We start from the raw sequence: 17,227 nt of genomic DNA, 5'->3' as shown, positions 1-17,227 counted from the left end.
GCCTGTTGGCAGCTATATACACCAAGCACATTCGGCTACATACACACAACGCATGAGAGTCACACTTGGACACATGCCGTTTGCAATATATTTTGGTTGGATCTGCATTTTTTAACGGCGGGGGGTAGACATCGTGAGTAGGATATGAGATTGCCTGGGAACGTAATAAATCTTCAGACTCTGTCTAAAATAACATTATTATGTTATTTACAGTTCCTCTCCTTTATCGAGTTATATTTTAGCTGGAAGCCCTGAGGATACACCTGCCGGAGCTGATTTAATTTTTATAAGAACAGTGCTGAATATTTCAAGACATCAATCCTGTTCACTCGTTCTTCCAGAGCTCTTCGACCGGCGTTCCCGAGGAGAGCATAAAAACCTCAGCATGTTCCACGAATAATGTGTTTTCAAAGGCGCAGCGCATTTAAAGGGACCCCGCCAAAAACAAACAATTACACTAAGTAAATTCATCCATAAAATCAGCCTATGATTGAGAAGAACATGGCGGCTCTTTATAGAAGGTGAAAGTCCTCTTGTACATCACGTTAGTCAATTTGCCAGCAAAGGCATAGCTTAGATGATGAAGATGTTTCAATTATCCGCCCTCTTGAGTTCCTAAGGATGCGCCCATTGCTCAGAGACTCCAGGTCAAACCCAGATAGTTCCCAGGTATGGATTCTGCCCACAAATATGGCGGCATCTGCTGGCACCCAACATTAGCTTTTAAATTCATTCATTTTAACCCCTTAATGACAAACGCCGTACATGCACAGGCTCAAAATGCATTGTTTTCAATGGTTTAGGGACCGCCCATTGTCCTTAAGGGGTTAAATTCATTCATTTTAAATTGTAGTGAAATGTTTAATAGATCAGTGGAACATCTGGTTTGCCTCGGAGGCTGCGGGTAACGCTGGTGATTACAGGCTCCATGGAGCAGCTTTTTATTGTCTAGGTGAGGGTGAGTAGCCCCGCCCACTTCACACTTGGTCCTGCCCATTGCCCTCCCACCTTTTGTAATGTCAATGAGTTATCATGTGTGGCTAGCCATGCCCACTCGACCTGGCTCCACCCCTTCAACCTCCCATACTAAGCAATGGAACTTTTGTAAATGGGCACATCATTAAAAACATAATTACTAATATTGTTAATCGCCCAAACCCTTCTCAAAAATCATTCTTTAATCACGTCCACTTTTTATCTCATTTCATCATTTTTATTGGGAATGCTTAAGGATCATGTGACACAAAAGATGGCACCTAAATCATTACCGTATTTGCTCGATTATAAGACGAGGTTTTTTTCAGAGCAAATGCTCTGAAAAATACCCCTCGTCTTATAATCGGGGTCGTCTTCTAATCAGACCTCAAATAGAGGTCTGATTAGGAGACTAAGATCCAGATCCCCCGCACCGCTGCAGGGGACCTGGATCCTCCTGTCGTCGCCCCCCCCCCACACACACTTACCGGTGCTTCCGGAGGTGAAGTTGGCAGCGGGGGTTTGTATGCGTCCGTCGCAAATACCTTCCCCGACTGTCAGAGACCAGAGTTCCAGAGTTCCTGATCTCTGACAGCCGGGGAAGGTATTTGCGACGGACGCATACAAACCCCCGCTGCCAACTCCACCTCCTTCCGGCTGCCGCGGAATGAGACGTCAACCCGCTGCCCCGGCAATACAGCAGGAAATTGGAAGCACCGGTAAGTAAGTAAGAGTGTGTGTGTGTGTGTGTGTGTGTGTGTGTGTGTGTGTGTGTGTGTGTGTGTGTGTGTGTAGGGCATTTCTGGAATGCCTTACACCCCTATATGCCACTCTGGCACTTAGGGGGTTAAAAGGCATATTATGGGGCAGAGTGGCATATAGGGAGGTATAAGGCATTTCAGGAGGCAGAGTGGCGTTAAGGGGGCATTTAATAGTGCACTCTGCCTCCTGAAATGCCTTATACCTCCCTATATGCCACTCTGCCCCATAATATGCCTTTTAACCCCCTAAATGCCAGAGTGGCATATAGGGGTATAAGGCATTTCTGGAGGCAGAGTGCTCTATATAATGCCTTTTAACTCCCTTAATGCCACTCTGCCTCCTGGAATGCCTTATACCTCCCTATATGCCACTCTGCCCCATAATATGCATTTTAACCCCCTAAATGCCAGAATGGGATATAGGGGTATAAGGCATTTCTGGAGGCAGAGTGGCACATAGGGGGTCAAAAGGCATACCATGGGGCACAGTGGCATATAGAGGGTTAAAAGGCATATCATGGGCCACAGTGCCATATTGGTGTGGCAAGCCTGGGGGCAGATGTGCGTAACTGGGGGACAGGTTGGAAAATACAAGAAATAAAAACAAAAAAAAATATTTTTCTCAATCATAGCTTTTATTAAAAAAAATAGTTTACATGAATTAACATTTACTGGTAAAACTTTTTTCCTTTAGGGTCGTCTTATATTCAGGCTTTTTCTTTTTTCCTAAGTTAATATTCAGATTTTGGGGGGTCGTCTTATAATCAGGGTCGTCTTATAATCGAGCAAATACGGTATTTCTGTATTGCATATTAAAAAAAAAATCCAACATAGGGACGGATTCCAAATGACTGAATGCAGTCCCATATGCAAAAATATGCAAATAATATTCTAATAGCTTTTTTCCCCCCTTTTTCTCATGGAAATTTCAATATATTTTGCCAGGATCTGTTTATCGGCGTCTCATGCCGCCTCGTGCTTCATCCCACTCTTTATGATATGAAATCTATATAATACTCTAACGTTATAATAGGTATTATTTTACCGAGAGGCCGATTGCAAACATATTGAGGTGATTACGGATAAAGAGAGAATTAAGTGGAAGATGAAATAGATTTTGCGTGCTTTGGGCAAGGATTACACACACAAAAAAAATGTAAAAATCCTACCCGGAAATTAAACAAGACCTAAGCGGTTCTGTTTATCTGAATTACCGCTTCGAACCATCTGTGCTTAATTGTAAGACAACCCAATTGTGTAACAATCAACATGGATTATGCGATAAATCTTCTTAGGAGGGGTTTGTATCGGTGAAATTTCCAGGCGGCAGATGATCCGGGGGGGGGGCAGCTGGTTTTTCTCTGCCAATGTTATTTGTTTAGGTCGGGGAATGACGGTAACTTCTCAATAAATTCGAGCGAAGGCAGTTTGTTTAACATTAGCCACGAAATCACAGCTCTGAGAATTCCAAGAGATGAAATGTTTCAGGAGAGGAGAAGCAAGCGGAGGTTCCGGAACGCTCAACCAGCCATGTTCTCCAGCGAAACTGTCATCATTAGCGATAAAACTACAATTAACCAAAAAAGAAAAGCGTGTAATCTCTGGCACCGTGGCTGCTGTGACCTCCCATCACTCTCAGCCCGAGACCACAATTCCCAGCATGTAAAGGGTGCTGTTCCTTTTATTCTGCTGAATTTAATACTTAATGAAGCATTAGAAATTTATTACCATGTATAACTGGATGCCATAACCCTTGATTGATTGTCATGTGACACACACAATCAAACACTGATAGGTTGATGCCATTTAAGTATACCATACACTAACACACACTCACTCTAACACCATACATTAGAGCACACACTCACTCTTACACTGTACATTAGAGCACACACTCACTCTTACACCGTACATTAGAGCACACGCTCACTCTAACACTATACATTAGAGCACACACTCACTCTAACACCATACATTAGAGCACACACTCACTCTAGCACCATACATTAGAGCACACACTCACTCTAACACCATACATTAGAGAACACACTCACTCTAACACCATACATTAGAGCACACACACTCTAACACCATACATTAGAGCACACACTCGCTCTAACACCATACATTAGAGCACACACACTCTAACACCATACATTAGAGCACACACTCGCTCTAACACCATACATTAGAGCACACACTCACTCTAACACCATACATTAGAGCACACACACTCTAACACCATACATTAGAGCACACACTCACTCTAACACCATACATTAGAGCACGCACACTCTAACACCATACGTTAGAGCACGCACACACTCTAACACCATACATTAGCGCACACGCTCACTCTGACACGGCAGGGTCACATAATATCTTGGTTACAAGTGCGCCTGAGTGAGATGCACCCACCACACCTCGACCCTGCTGCTACTCCCATCATTCTCAGCCAGAGATCTCCTCTATACATATCGCCTACACATTCTATATGCAACAAAGCAGTAAATACTTATACTTTATTTATTATTAATAGCTCTCTTTAAACAAAGTATTACAGATAGAATTCAGATATGGATGTCATCGAAAAATTAAATGGGTACTGGAGAGAAAAAATGGCTGATATGGCAACCCTAAGTTTCCTCCATACGTTACATGCCACGTGGAAACATTTACATTTAGATAAATGCAATTGCGCAGATATAGAGTTCCTTTGCTGAATTATCAAAGATTTCTCTATTTTGCGCTTCATTCTTCCGTTCCATGCTCACTAATCATGCTTCATACATGCAGACAAAAGCCGCCAAGTACGACCATGCGCACCGTTTAGGCGTTAATGACTTCCTGCGCCTGTGATCCGCGCAGCCAGATCCTAACATGAAGATACTTAGCCTACATTTGGAAGCAATGGGGCCTGAAGCTATGATACTGAAAGTCCTATTCGCTCTAAATTAGGCATAAAAAAACATGCTGACCGGGCACGGCAGATAAAATATATTCTACGCTATGGATGCCTTATTTATTCTTTACGACGGCTTTCTATACATCCCAGATTTCCTGCATCCATTTACTGCGGTGATAAAATATTCAGATATATGCTGAAAGCCGAGAAAACAGAACATTACTTTCTACTGGTCGTCTTTCATCGTGTATTCCGATTCTCGTGTTGAAAGATTAAGACAGACTGAAACCGCGGGCTCTATTCACTAAACGGAGAGCTTAGACTTCACTCTGCGGCATTACGAGCTTGTGCTGTAAGAAGGGGCTGAGCTGACATATTTAAAAGTCGTCTCGTTGATTAATGCCAGGGGTGTCCAACCTGCGGCCCACCAGCTGATGCAGGACTACATCTCCCATAATGCTCTTTCAGCTAAGGGGCTGGCTGAGGAGTATGGGAGATGTAGTCCTGCGGCAGCTGGAGGGCCGCAGGTTGGACACCCTTGATTTATGCTCTATCCAGCGCCCCCCCCCCGTTCTTCTTGTCCAATTCACCGAATCTGCAAATACCTGGTTTTAAGAATATGCCCCCTTTTGACACCTCTATGCAAGTCTTTCTTTCTTAAAAAAAAAAAAAAAACATATATAATCCAATCAAAATGGTAAAATTGTTAAAAACAACAAAAAATTATAATTTAGATTCTTGGATCAGTAAAACCTTCTATAGGTGTAGTATGCATTGCAGTTGTAGGTCCCCCGGGTCCTATAGTCTGTTATGGGGGAGAATTAGACGTTGGGTTCTGGTTACATTTTAGCCAAGCTATCAGCACACGCGTGTGACCGCTGAGAGGTCCCTTTAAATGTACATGTTATCCCGCTTGCAAATGCATGGGAGGGAATCTGCACGTCCTCAGCTATTTTCCTTGCCCGTCTTATACCGGCTCCAGCGCTGACTCGACAAATCCTCACGTGCTCCTGATTTCAATGGGAAAGGAGGCGGGGGGCTGCAGCTGCAGCTTCTCCCTAAGAACAATGCCTATGTAATTACTTGCATTTGCATTGAAGGGTTAGAGGGTTCCCCGGGACACGTGATTGTCCCTTTAACACTTCTCAGACTTTACCAAGTTGTATGTAGCACCAGAAACACGTGATCACGGAGCACGGTCACCTATTTGCTGAATGCAATAATCGGGAAGCGGCGCTCGGCTCATCGCAGGCACGTGCGCGACCGAGGGCTTTATCCCTTCAAGGTAAGCCCGTAACCTTTCCTCGCTGCAAAGTCAGAGAAAATCCCGCACGCTATCTGCACCCTCATCAATATACCGGATTAGTAAAGCTTCACCGGTAGAGGAACGCGGCTCAATCCACGGGGCCGCCGGCACGCTTTGTGATAGAGTCGGTGAAAATAGGGTGCTTTAGAAAAAAAAAAAAAAGGCTGATTTACAAAAAAATTAATTGTGCATCACAATGATGTCATAGAAATCAAAACAAAATAATCATTTTATTCTCTTAAGGTCTAGAGAATAGACTGGGAAGAGCTTCTTCTGTTTCCGCACCAGTATCCATACCTGGGAACACTCCGGGTCAATACCTGAATCCTCCGGGCCGCACAGGTGGGGTCCTGACACGCCCCACTCCCCGCCCATTTTCCCTTTAAATGGGGGGTTCCCGCAATGTCACATATAAAGGGTCTTATGCAGGAGAGTTGTGGTTTCAGCTCCTTCGCTTCGCTAATCATTATTAAAGACCAACACTGGCAACACACAGCATCAAAACCTGAGCTGGCCCTGCATAATGTATAATTCAATGGGAGATGAGATTTAACTATACATTACACAGGGCCAGCCAAGCTCTTCCTGCTGCAGCAGCTCACTGGGGTTGACCCTTCATAATGTATAGAGAGATGTAAAAAAACCCACAACTCTCCCTTAATAAATACCGTAGATCACAAATTTACCATCTTCTCCCAGAAAATGACCTGTGCGTAGGAGCATTCGAGGGCCTGGATAGTCCTGTTAGCTATGATGTCAATATAATGACATCACGGCCAACTGGGGGGGGGCATCCTGGATTCTAACTACCGTATTTGCTCGATTATAAGACGACCCCGATTATAAGACGACCCCCCAAAATCAAAATATTAATTTAGGAAAAAAACAAAAAGCCTGAATATAAGACGACCCTATAGGAAAAAAAGTTTTACCAGTAAATATTAATTCATGTAAATATATTTTTTAAATTTCCTTTTATTTGCCAACCTGCCCCCCCCCAGTTATGCCACTCTGCCCCCAGAAATGCTTTATACCCCCCCTATTTGCCACTCTGCCCCATGATATGCCTTATACCCCTATATGCCACTCTGGCATTTAGGGGGTTAAAAGGCATATCATGGGGCTGAGTGGCATATAGGGGGTTAAAATGCATTTCTGGAGGTAAATATGCATATCATGGGGCTGAGTGGTATATAGGGGGTTAAAATGCATTTCTGGAGGCCCATGATATGCCTTTTAACCCAGCATGTACTGGCTGCCTTGGCTTGATAGGAGTGTGATTGCTGCTAACAGCAATCACACTCCTATCAAGCCAAGGCAGCCAGTACATGCTGGAACCTGGGGATGATAGTAGTGGGATTACAGCCTCCCTATGCCATGCTACAACCCCCACCCCCCTTACACATCCATGCTATCACACACAAACACACATTCACAAACATTTAAATACTCATTCATTCCATTAATCACACATACTTCACACATTAATCACACATACTTACCCAAAAACCCTCCCCCACCCCCTTACCTGAACTGCAGATCTCTCACTCGAAGACTTCTGCAGGGGACTGGCTGTACCCCCAACTTCTCTGGCCCCGCCCCCAGAGGAGGGAGGGGGAGATAGAGTTCTGTGAGGAAGCTACAAGCTTCCTGTCCTCCTGCTTCTAACGGAAGAGACGCTGCTCGCAACCGTTAAGCAGCATGGCCCCAGCCATTTTTTTGGGGTCTGATTAGAAGACGACCCCGATTATAAGACGAGGGGTATTTTTCAGAGCATTTGCTCTGGAAAAAACCTCGTCTTATAATCGAGCAAATACGGTATTATTAGAAATCAGATTCGTACGAAAAGCCCGGATTATGTCAAATAAATGGAAAAAATTAATAAATAAATACACAATTGATTTAATTATGCTTATAATTAAAAAAAACTCGTGTTTGACACCCCGGCTAAAATGAACATTTTAAGTTATTTTCCCATTGATTTCACCAATGCTTTGGAGCCGAGTAACGAGCCAAGGTCAGCCACAGCTTGGGGCATATTAGAGATGAATACGGATTCTAGAAATAATTCCTACACACTCCGTTCGCAAAACCGCTCATCCTAACGAACCCGTTTACCGTTATTCAAAAGGCTGGCGCTCCATGCGCAATGGCTGGCATTTCTACTGCTTGCTCATTATCTGACTGCCAGGGGGGGTTGGCACCAGTAGTCCTTAAAGGGTTAAATAATAAATACATGGACCGTAAAGATCCAATTTCCCACATCTCAGATTTCTACTTGATGGTTTAGCAACAATATAACAATCCCAAATGAGCGTACCAACCAATATACTACGCGTGCAAAAAAAATAATTTGGATCCTTATGATGATCTGTCAGACATCCTGTACCGTATAAACAGGACATCGGAATGGCTTATCACCGGGGGAATCGTCGGTGACATTGGACAGAGCGGAAAGAGAAATGCACTATGATTGGACCGTCGCTGAATGCCCAGAGCAACCAAGAATTTGTATGCTGACACAAGGTCTAATGGTGTTGTGTGGAGAGGAGAGGGGCTTCCAGATTGTGCTGTGTGCCAAGGACTTCCAAATAATGTTGTGTGTGGAGTGGGGGGGGGATCTAAATAGTGTTGTGTGCAAGGAGTGGGGTGAAGGGCTGCTGGAGAGTGTTGTGTGTAAAGAGAAGAAATAGAGAGGGAGAGAGAAAAAAGAGAGAGAGAAAAGGAAAGAGAGAGAAAGGAAGACAGATGAAAGAGAGGAAGAAGAGATAAAGAAAATAAATAATAATAAAATAAATATTATTATTTTATTATTTATTGTTTTATATAGCGCCATCAAATTCCGTACATATAATATTCCGTAATACACATACATACATACACATGCACACAAATACAGCGACGTATGCATTGGAAATACCACGCACACGTAGGATAAAACTGTGCAGGCAGGTTCACTAAAACTAAAGGAAACTCATAGAAACTGTGTAATCAGAAATAAATTCCGCCAACGAGAGATGAAACTCCCTGTCCTGCTCCAATCACACAGACACCGACACCACGTCCCAATGTAAAGGGCGCTATAAAGACATAAATGAACAATACGTGCAGTGTACACCGACACACAATGAGCGATGGCAAACAAGTGATTGTTCGCACCGCCCCGCATGCCAAAGCCCATTGAAACCCAGTCCACGGTATTCACAAAGGAGCGGTTATCAGTCGGATGCAGGCGCCGACCGCCCGACAGGCTGGCTACTGAGAAGCGGGGGCCGGATGGATTCTGGACCCTCACCAGCGACAATGGATTGCCCTGATCGGCACAAGCACCAAGAATCGGCACAAGAAAAGCGGATTGAACAGTAATAATACCGCCGGGAGAATTAGGCTGCAAAATACCCAATCCTCATCAGAAAGCCAAAGGCCTCCTTAGCATCTGGAGCTCTTAGAAATACGTCCAGCCTATGTGTTTTTGGCTGAGAGTGATGGGGATTAGAGCTCAAAAGAGGGGCCCTCAGATGGCCACCATTCTTGCCACGGGCAGGGTTCTCATCTCCTGGTGTATCTTTATGTATGTGTTAACTGCCCCAATTTAATTGTACGGCGCTGCATAATTTGTTAGCACTTAATAAATTAAATTTAATAATAATAACTGCTGACAAGATTGTGAAATTAATTATTTCATTATAATTTATTAATTATCTACATTATAGCGTAAGAGGTCCATGTTAATGGTTTTTGTTAGGGTTTGTGTGATTTTTCCTCCCCAGTAAGCTGCACCTCCCATTAAATGTGATAGATTTCAAAACACATTTTCAGTTAAAAAAAATTATTAAAAAGAGTCTCCCATCTTTGTGTGTGTATATATATTGTATTATATATATATATATATATATATATATATCTGTAATATGATAATATATATATATATAATATAAATAATATATTAATAATAATATATATATAATATATATATATTATATATATATATATATATATATATATATATATATATATATATATATATATATATATATATATATATATATATATATATATAAAAGAAGCAATAAGGCCACTAAGAATTTTGCACTGAAGACCATTAACGGATATAAAATATAAAAGATGAAAATAAAAATATTTTTTTCCAATTCCTTGTTATTTTTCTTTTTTTTTTTTTCTTGTATTTAAACAGAGATCGTAATCCAACACATAACACTTTAAACTATTCAAGAACATGCTGCACGTCAATACATTACAGATGGGTACAGGAGGGAAATGTATTTCAAAGGAATAGAAACGTTAGACCAGAGTCTAAAGCTAGAGAGTCCGAGGCTTGGGCGGAAGTTTTACTTTACTGAGAGGGTGGTAGATAAGCGGAACAGCCTCCCAGCAGAAACGGTAGAGGCTAATACAGCGAGGGAATTTAAACATGCATGGGATAGTCATACGGCTCCTGAATGTAAGACGAGACCAACGACTGATTAAGGTCTGAGTCTTTACGGCAGGAGAGACGGGCGGGCTTCTCTTGGCCGTCGCTCGGAAGTTTTGGCATAAGTCCCAGGGTATTGATTTTTCGCGGCTCGCTGTGGGCGCAGAGAATTTGCAGCGTAATATTTCGCTCCTGAAACCCAAGCCATCAGCGCGATCTATAAATCAATACATGCTAATGTATGTTGATGACAAACTTAATGTTTGATTAAGGAATTTCGTGTTACACGGCCGCAGCGAACACCTATTACCCCAAATAAAACTCAATCTACTGATGCAGTTTCAGGTCAGAGAATTTTTTTTTTTATGTAAAAAGGGTTATTGTTCTAGTGTTTTCCGCAGAGGGCAGAATTCTGCAGAATCCGTCGAAGCCGCATTGCTCTGGTGCGTTTTGCATTTTAATGTTCAAAGAGGACCGGATAGAATTCTGCCTGGGGTATTTTTATTAGGGCTGTTTTTCCTTTTTCCAGAATTGTGTTTCGAATAATCTAATGTTTTCAGGCAGCTGAATTTTAGCCATTTATGTGTTCTGTTCAATAAAATGACTCAGTCTTAATCACCCAGCTGGACATTCTGGCTAATTAAAGTCTATGGGGAAATGGACTTCATTAGCATTGCCATAAAGCATCAGCTCAGTGTGGTGTTTGAGGGAAAGTCACCCAAAATATCACACGTTGACAATGGCCAAGGGAGTTGATTGCAGCAAAATGAGATGAAACCAATTTTTTTTCAAAACCAACCGACATTACTGTATACAGCACTGGGGGGTTATATTACTGTATACAGCACTGGGGGGTTATATTACTGTATACAGCACGGGGGGTTATTTATTAATATATACAGCGCTGGGGGTTATTACTGTATACAGCACTGGGGGGTTATATTACTGTATACAGCGCTGGGGGTTATTACTGTATACAGCACTGGGGGGTTCACTGGGGGGTATTATTTATTGTATAGAGCTCAACCCCATCAAACTCGTTTGGGATGAACTGGAACGGAGATTGTGAGCCGGGCGTCTTGTCCAACATCAGTGTCTCACAAACACTCTACTGGGTGAACGGGTAACAATTCCAACAGAACCCCCCCCCAAAATCTCATGGAAATCCTTCCCAGAAGAGCGGAAGCCGTTATAGCTGCAAAGCAGGGACCAACTTCATATTAAAGTCTATGTATTAAAAATGTGATGTCATCAAATATATATTTAAAATGTCATCAAAGTTCCCGTTGGTGTAATAGTCAGGTGTCCCAATACTTTTGTCCATATAGTGTACCGTACATATATAAATAGATGTATTTTTATCGTTAATAAGATATTGCATTTATATGGTGACCAAGTGACAAGGTATGGATTACGTATTTTAATGAAGCTGGAAGCGGATCGTTAACAGGGTTTTTGACTATAATCATTTGTTACTGATGTAAATAGACCAAGAATAGAATAGAGAATCAGAAACGCGCCCCCCTCGTCGATTTGTTGTGTCGGGACGTGGCACGCGTCATCTCACTTTTCACGCTATGTAATTTAGGGTATAAATATTTGAGAGTTCTGAAGTTTATCCTCATCCCACCTGTCGCCCGCTGTTACACGCTCTCAAGTCTTTTGGGCAACCATAACTAACTAGCCGCGTTTTGTGTACTCATCCGTCATCCCCAACATCAACAAAATTAGCACATCGTTAATATTAAATGGTGCTGAAGGTGTGAAAATATACAGATTAACTGGCGGTGAAAAGGTTGGACCCTTCGTAGCTCTGGATTCTGCAGAATTCTCCAAAAATTCTCCACCCAGCTAAATGCCCTGCAGGGGGTACATCTCCCTGCACGTGGAGTACGGACCGCCAGCGCTGGCTCCGCTGATCGCTGTGGGTCAATGCGCTGTGTGTCCATTTCAATGGGAGTAGTTTCCTGCTAATGATTGACAGCTTTAAGCAGCCAATCAGTGGCAAGCAATGTCACATCATGGAGGAAGAAGACATCTTTTGCAGCATGGCTTCAACTTCTGTGTCTACTATAGTAGACGTGTCCGGGACATTAAACTGTCCCTTTTCATAAGACTAGGTGGATCAGTCGGCCTCCATCTTTGAGATGTGTGAATTATAGGGATCGACCTGCTTATGGGAAATACTAGCACAATGCGGACATGTTGGAAGCTTCCCGTCCATGGCCAACCTCCTCACAGCTGAGTCCTGGGATATGATGTCATATTCTGTGCATCATGACGTTTTTTAACCTTTAATGCATGTTATGGAGGCTGTGCTGGCTCGGCAGCCCCTTTGTAATCAGCCCACTAAGCAGGATGCTCGGCCCCCCTAGCTTTACAGGAGAGGGACTGCTGTCTCCCCCGGACAGGCCTTGTCGGCCTACGCCAGAATATGCCACTCCATATTGGAAAAAAAAGGTGATTCTGCTGATGTCACCACAGAGACCAATCAGCAGTAACATCCCATTGGTTGCTATGGTGATAAGCCCAGTTGTCAACCTTTGCTCCCAAATCACTTTTCATACAAAACCCCCACTGAGATGTATTTAAATACGATAGAAACACGATAGAAAGAGAGATCAGAAGGGGAAAAGAGCCAACAAATAGAAAACAGGAAAACAAAAACGGAAAGAGGTATAAATGAGTTGTCCTATAAAAGGTACATTTTACAAATGATGGGTTTTGGTTGCTAGTTCAAGATATTAGAGCAGAATAAATGCGGGGAGACAGCGAGCGTTAATCCGCACAAACACCGGCTGTGATAAATCTTTCTTCTGTCTTTGAAGTATAAGAGCGCTTCCAAGAAGGTGTTTAAGATCAAGGCCGGGATTTTGTGGCGAGGATGTTATTACTTGGAGGAATCTATTATATAGGGAAATAAATACATACGTTTCATGCGTTCCATACCTTGGAACCTCTCAGAGTCGACTGCCCAGAGCGTGCCTTCTCCTTCTCTTTATAGGAGGCAAAATGAGGCGTGGCCATGATATGGGCGTGGGCTAACCATGCACACACTTACATACACTATATGGACAAAAGTATTGGGACACTTGACCATTACACCAACAGGGACATCACATTCGTATTACATAGACATTAATATGAAGCTGGTCCCCCCTTTGTGGATATAACATCTCTTCTGGGAAGGCTTTCCACGACATTTTGTGTGGGTTTCTGGGATTTTCTGCCTATTCATCCAGTAGAGCGTTTGTGAGGTCAGGCACTGATGTCGGACGAGACGCCCGGCTCACAATCTCAATTCATCCCAAAGGTGTCCGGTGGGGTTGAGGTTGGGGCTCTATACGACCGGTCAAGTTCTTCCTCCCCAAACTCATCCAATCATGTCTTTATGGAGCTTGCTGGAGCAAAGTTATGTTGGAATAGAGACGGGTCTTCCCCAAACTGTTCCCACAAAGTTGGAGGCATAGCATTGTCCAAACCGTCTTGGTCTGCAGAAGGCTGTCGCATGGGCTGACCCCTGCATGTGACCTCTGTTCTCAGCAGAATTTAATGTACAGTTTTCAGGTTATTTTTATTCTTGTAGAATCTTAGACCGCGCTCATAAAGGCAGTTCCTCCGGCCAATTGGGCACCTTTTATCGTCCGCAGACTGTTTGATCAAGTTCCTCTTTGTTCTGTTGTCTTTGATCATGCGCACCGCACGTCCTGGACTTTTTATCACACTCGCTCTGCTATACTACAAAGTAGAGAACAGACACGGCTCTCCCAGCTACACAAATCTTTAGAGGAGCCAAAAAAATATGTTAACAAATAGAACAAGTGATCTACGGAATAAGGATGCCAAGAATTACTGTATCAAATATCCTATTTAATTCAACAGATTATGTAGAACAGCCCGACGTTCACAAATACCCATGTGAGGGTATCACATGGTTCTACAGCCCTAAAAGCCCCAATAATGGATAATATGAACACAATGTCCAAATGAGGGCATCATGCATGCAAAGAAAAAAAATAGAATGAAATACTAATATATGACATCACAACTCCTGCCGTATAATGTCATACATCACAGCACCGCCGTTATATTGAGAGAAGACCAAGGTTATCCCCAAAAAAAGGGATTCCGAACACAATGTCATCAAGCTTAAAGCAGACTCTTCTTTCACAAGCGTTATGTATACTTGCAATACCATATTTAACCCTATAGATCTGGTAGCATTAGCTTGGACCATCAAAAAGAATGTCCTTGAAAAAGGCCTCACAGCTTTCCATAATGAAGAAGTCGACTCAGACAGCATTAAAATCTTCTAAGAATACCCCACCGCACCTCGCAAAAGGGCCGCAGACAGGCAAATGGAAGCAGGGGCAGATAGAAAGAGAGAATGGATGAAGAATGGGGTCCGAGACCTGCCGGGGGGGGGGCTTCATTTACCATAATTCCATATTCAGCATTTAAAGGAGCCAGGTCTTTAAATCATCTCTGGGCTGAACTCTCGGTTACCCTGTTTCGGCTCCAACACTTCGCTATCCGTTCAATACATCAGCACTGACAGGTCTGCAGGAAAGCAAATTAAAACCGAGCTGCAAAAATAAACGAATCTACCAAATGAATATAAAAAAAAGGAGGGTAGCAACGTATAAAGTCCTATTTAAAAGGAGATTTCTTCTCTTCATGTTACGTTAAGCAGATTTAAAGGAATTGGGTAAATCTTGAAAGATTATGCAAAGAATAATTTGATTTTAGCGTCTCTCTGGAGAAGTACCCCCTCCACGTCAGGGTCCGCGATGTTCCAGCATTTCCCTATCTGTCCCGTACAGCTGCCAAAGCGGCTCCAAAGGATTATTCGTATGAATAAAAGTGTCGGGGAAAAAAAACACATGAATTTAGCGAGAGCTGAAAAGAATCCGGGCTTTCGCCGTCCTGCGGGAAAGGACTTCGCAGAGCAAGTGGGCTTTTTGTTTCTAAAGTCGGATGTTCTCAGCGTTTGAAATTCTAGGGTATGATGCGTCCTTCGAGCTTTGTCCGGCTACCATCGCTGTAATGCAGCCTTAGGGGGTCTGCATATGTTTAGAATATGAATCAGGCATGGATACAGCGAGAAAAAGTTCAAGCGCAACCAAAACTAGTTGAGATTATAATTCCGTCAACCAATCCAGAGACGAGTGAGCAGCATACCTGGGAATTTTAAGGCTCCGGCTACCAGCAGCCCCCCTTGGGACAAGCCCCCCCGACGTTGTGGCGGTCCCGCTGACGTCCCAGGGTGCACCCCCATTTAAGGGTGAAATGGGCGATGAGGAGGACCCCGCTCCTGCGACCCAGAGGATTTGTGGGTCAACCCGGAGAGTTTCCAGGTGTGGTGTGCAGGGCAGATGCAGTTGCCCCACAAGAGAAGGCCTCTTGAACGTCCGTAGTGGGATTCACAATAACCAAATTACTAAGCAAGAGGAAAAGTTTGAGTTTGCTCGGTAGTGACCCACGTTCCTCCATGCCTCACGAGTTGAGTCAAGCCAGACATTAAGTTTGTGCCCATTATGGCTCACCTGTCTATCATCTATCTATCTATCTATCTATCACCTATCAATCTATCTATCTATCTATCATCTATCGATCTATCTATCTATCTATCAATCTATCATCTATCTATCTATCACCTATCTATCTATCTATCTATCTATCTATCTATCTATCTATCCATCCATCTATCGCAAGACACAGGGAGAAAGAAAGACATAGAAAACCCTCTCAAACTCATGCATTTGCTAGAAAGAATCATTGCTGTCAACAGTCTCAAATGATCTGGGACACTCCCGACAACCAGGCTTAAGTATGGCTATCCCAGCTAGTTTCACAATCATTAGGACCGCTCATGTACAAAACAGGTAGCTGCACATCCACGAACGATCCACGAGCACCACAACAGCGCCACGGAATCTGTATATAAATAAACGTAATGGAAACGTAAGACCTGAATTCCATCAAATCTTGTCTTACGGATTGCATCAGTTCTGTGCATCTGGATTTCCGGACATCACTTCGGGATCACTAGGACCCAAATCGTTACACTGTTGGCAACAGAGACGTAGCTCGGCTGGCCATTGCCACAGACCTGGCCGAAGACAGCGCCCCAGCCGCTCCCCAGCACTTCGGGTGACACCGTCTACCATGCTGAGCGCCGGCGTATGACATCATATCCCTGTGCGCTGCATGTGTGACATGCAGTGAGGTCACTATACACACAGTACTCCGTAGTGTACATGGGCCAGGTACAAAGGAGATCTCCCCAACCTAGCCAAGGGGAAGAGGAGTGCCAGCGAGCCCCATTGCAAAATAGGGCGATGGCGATCATCAAGTTGACATAGAGTGCCATTATTTTAGTATTTAAATGTGAGCTGTTTGTGTTGTATCTGCTTCTTTATTTTATCTATCAGACCGGAGCTTAGCGCCAAATGTAATTTCCGAGTCATCAGTCTGGCTTTAAGTAATTATGCTCAGGTCTCATTAAGGATGTTGCCTTACTGGGTCCATAACGATCCGGTCTCAAAAAGTCAAGTATGACATTTTATTTACATACAATGAAATTATAGTAACGGCTGTCAATAGTTATTAAACCAACCCTAGAAAAGGTCTTGGCAAGGTCCCGGAATCAGAGGACATGGGTTAATCACACGCACGAGCAGATTAGCCGCCATCTTTGGACTTGTACGGTCTTCTAACAAACAGACAAGCTCCTAAATTCTCCATCGCTGATGGCTGTACTCCTGTTTTTTATAAGAGGGTTGCCAAGGACATTAAACTGTCCCTTTCCAAAAATATTTTTCCTTTTTTTCTGAAATTTTAAGCCC

Source organism: Spea bombifrons, chromosome 2 (genome assembly GCF_027358695.1).
Source record: "Spea bombifrons isolate aSpeBom1 chromosome 2, aSpeBom1.2.pri, whole genome shotgun sequence".
Classification (NCBI taxonomy): Eukaryota; Metazoa; Chordata; class Amphibia; order Anura; family Pelobatidae; genus Spea; species Spea bombifrons.
Note: the sequence above shows the minus strand (reverse complement) of the source record.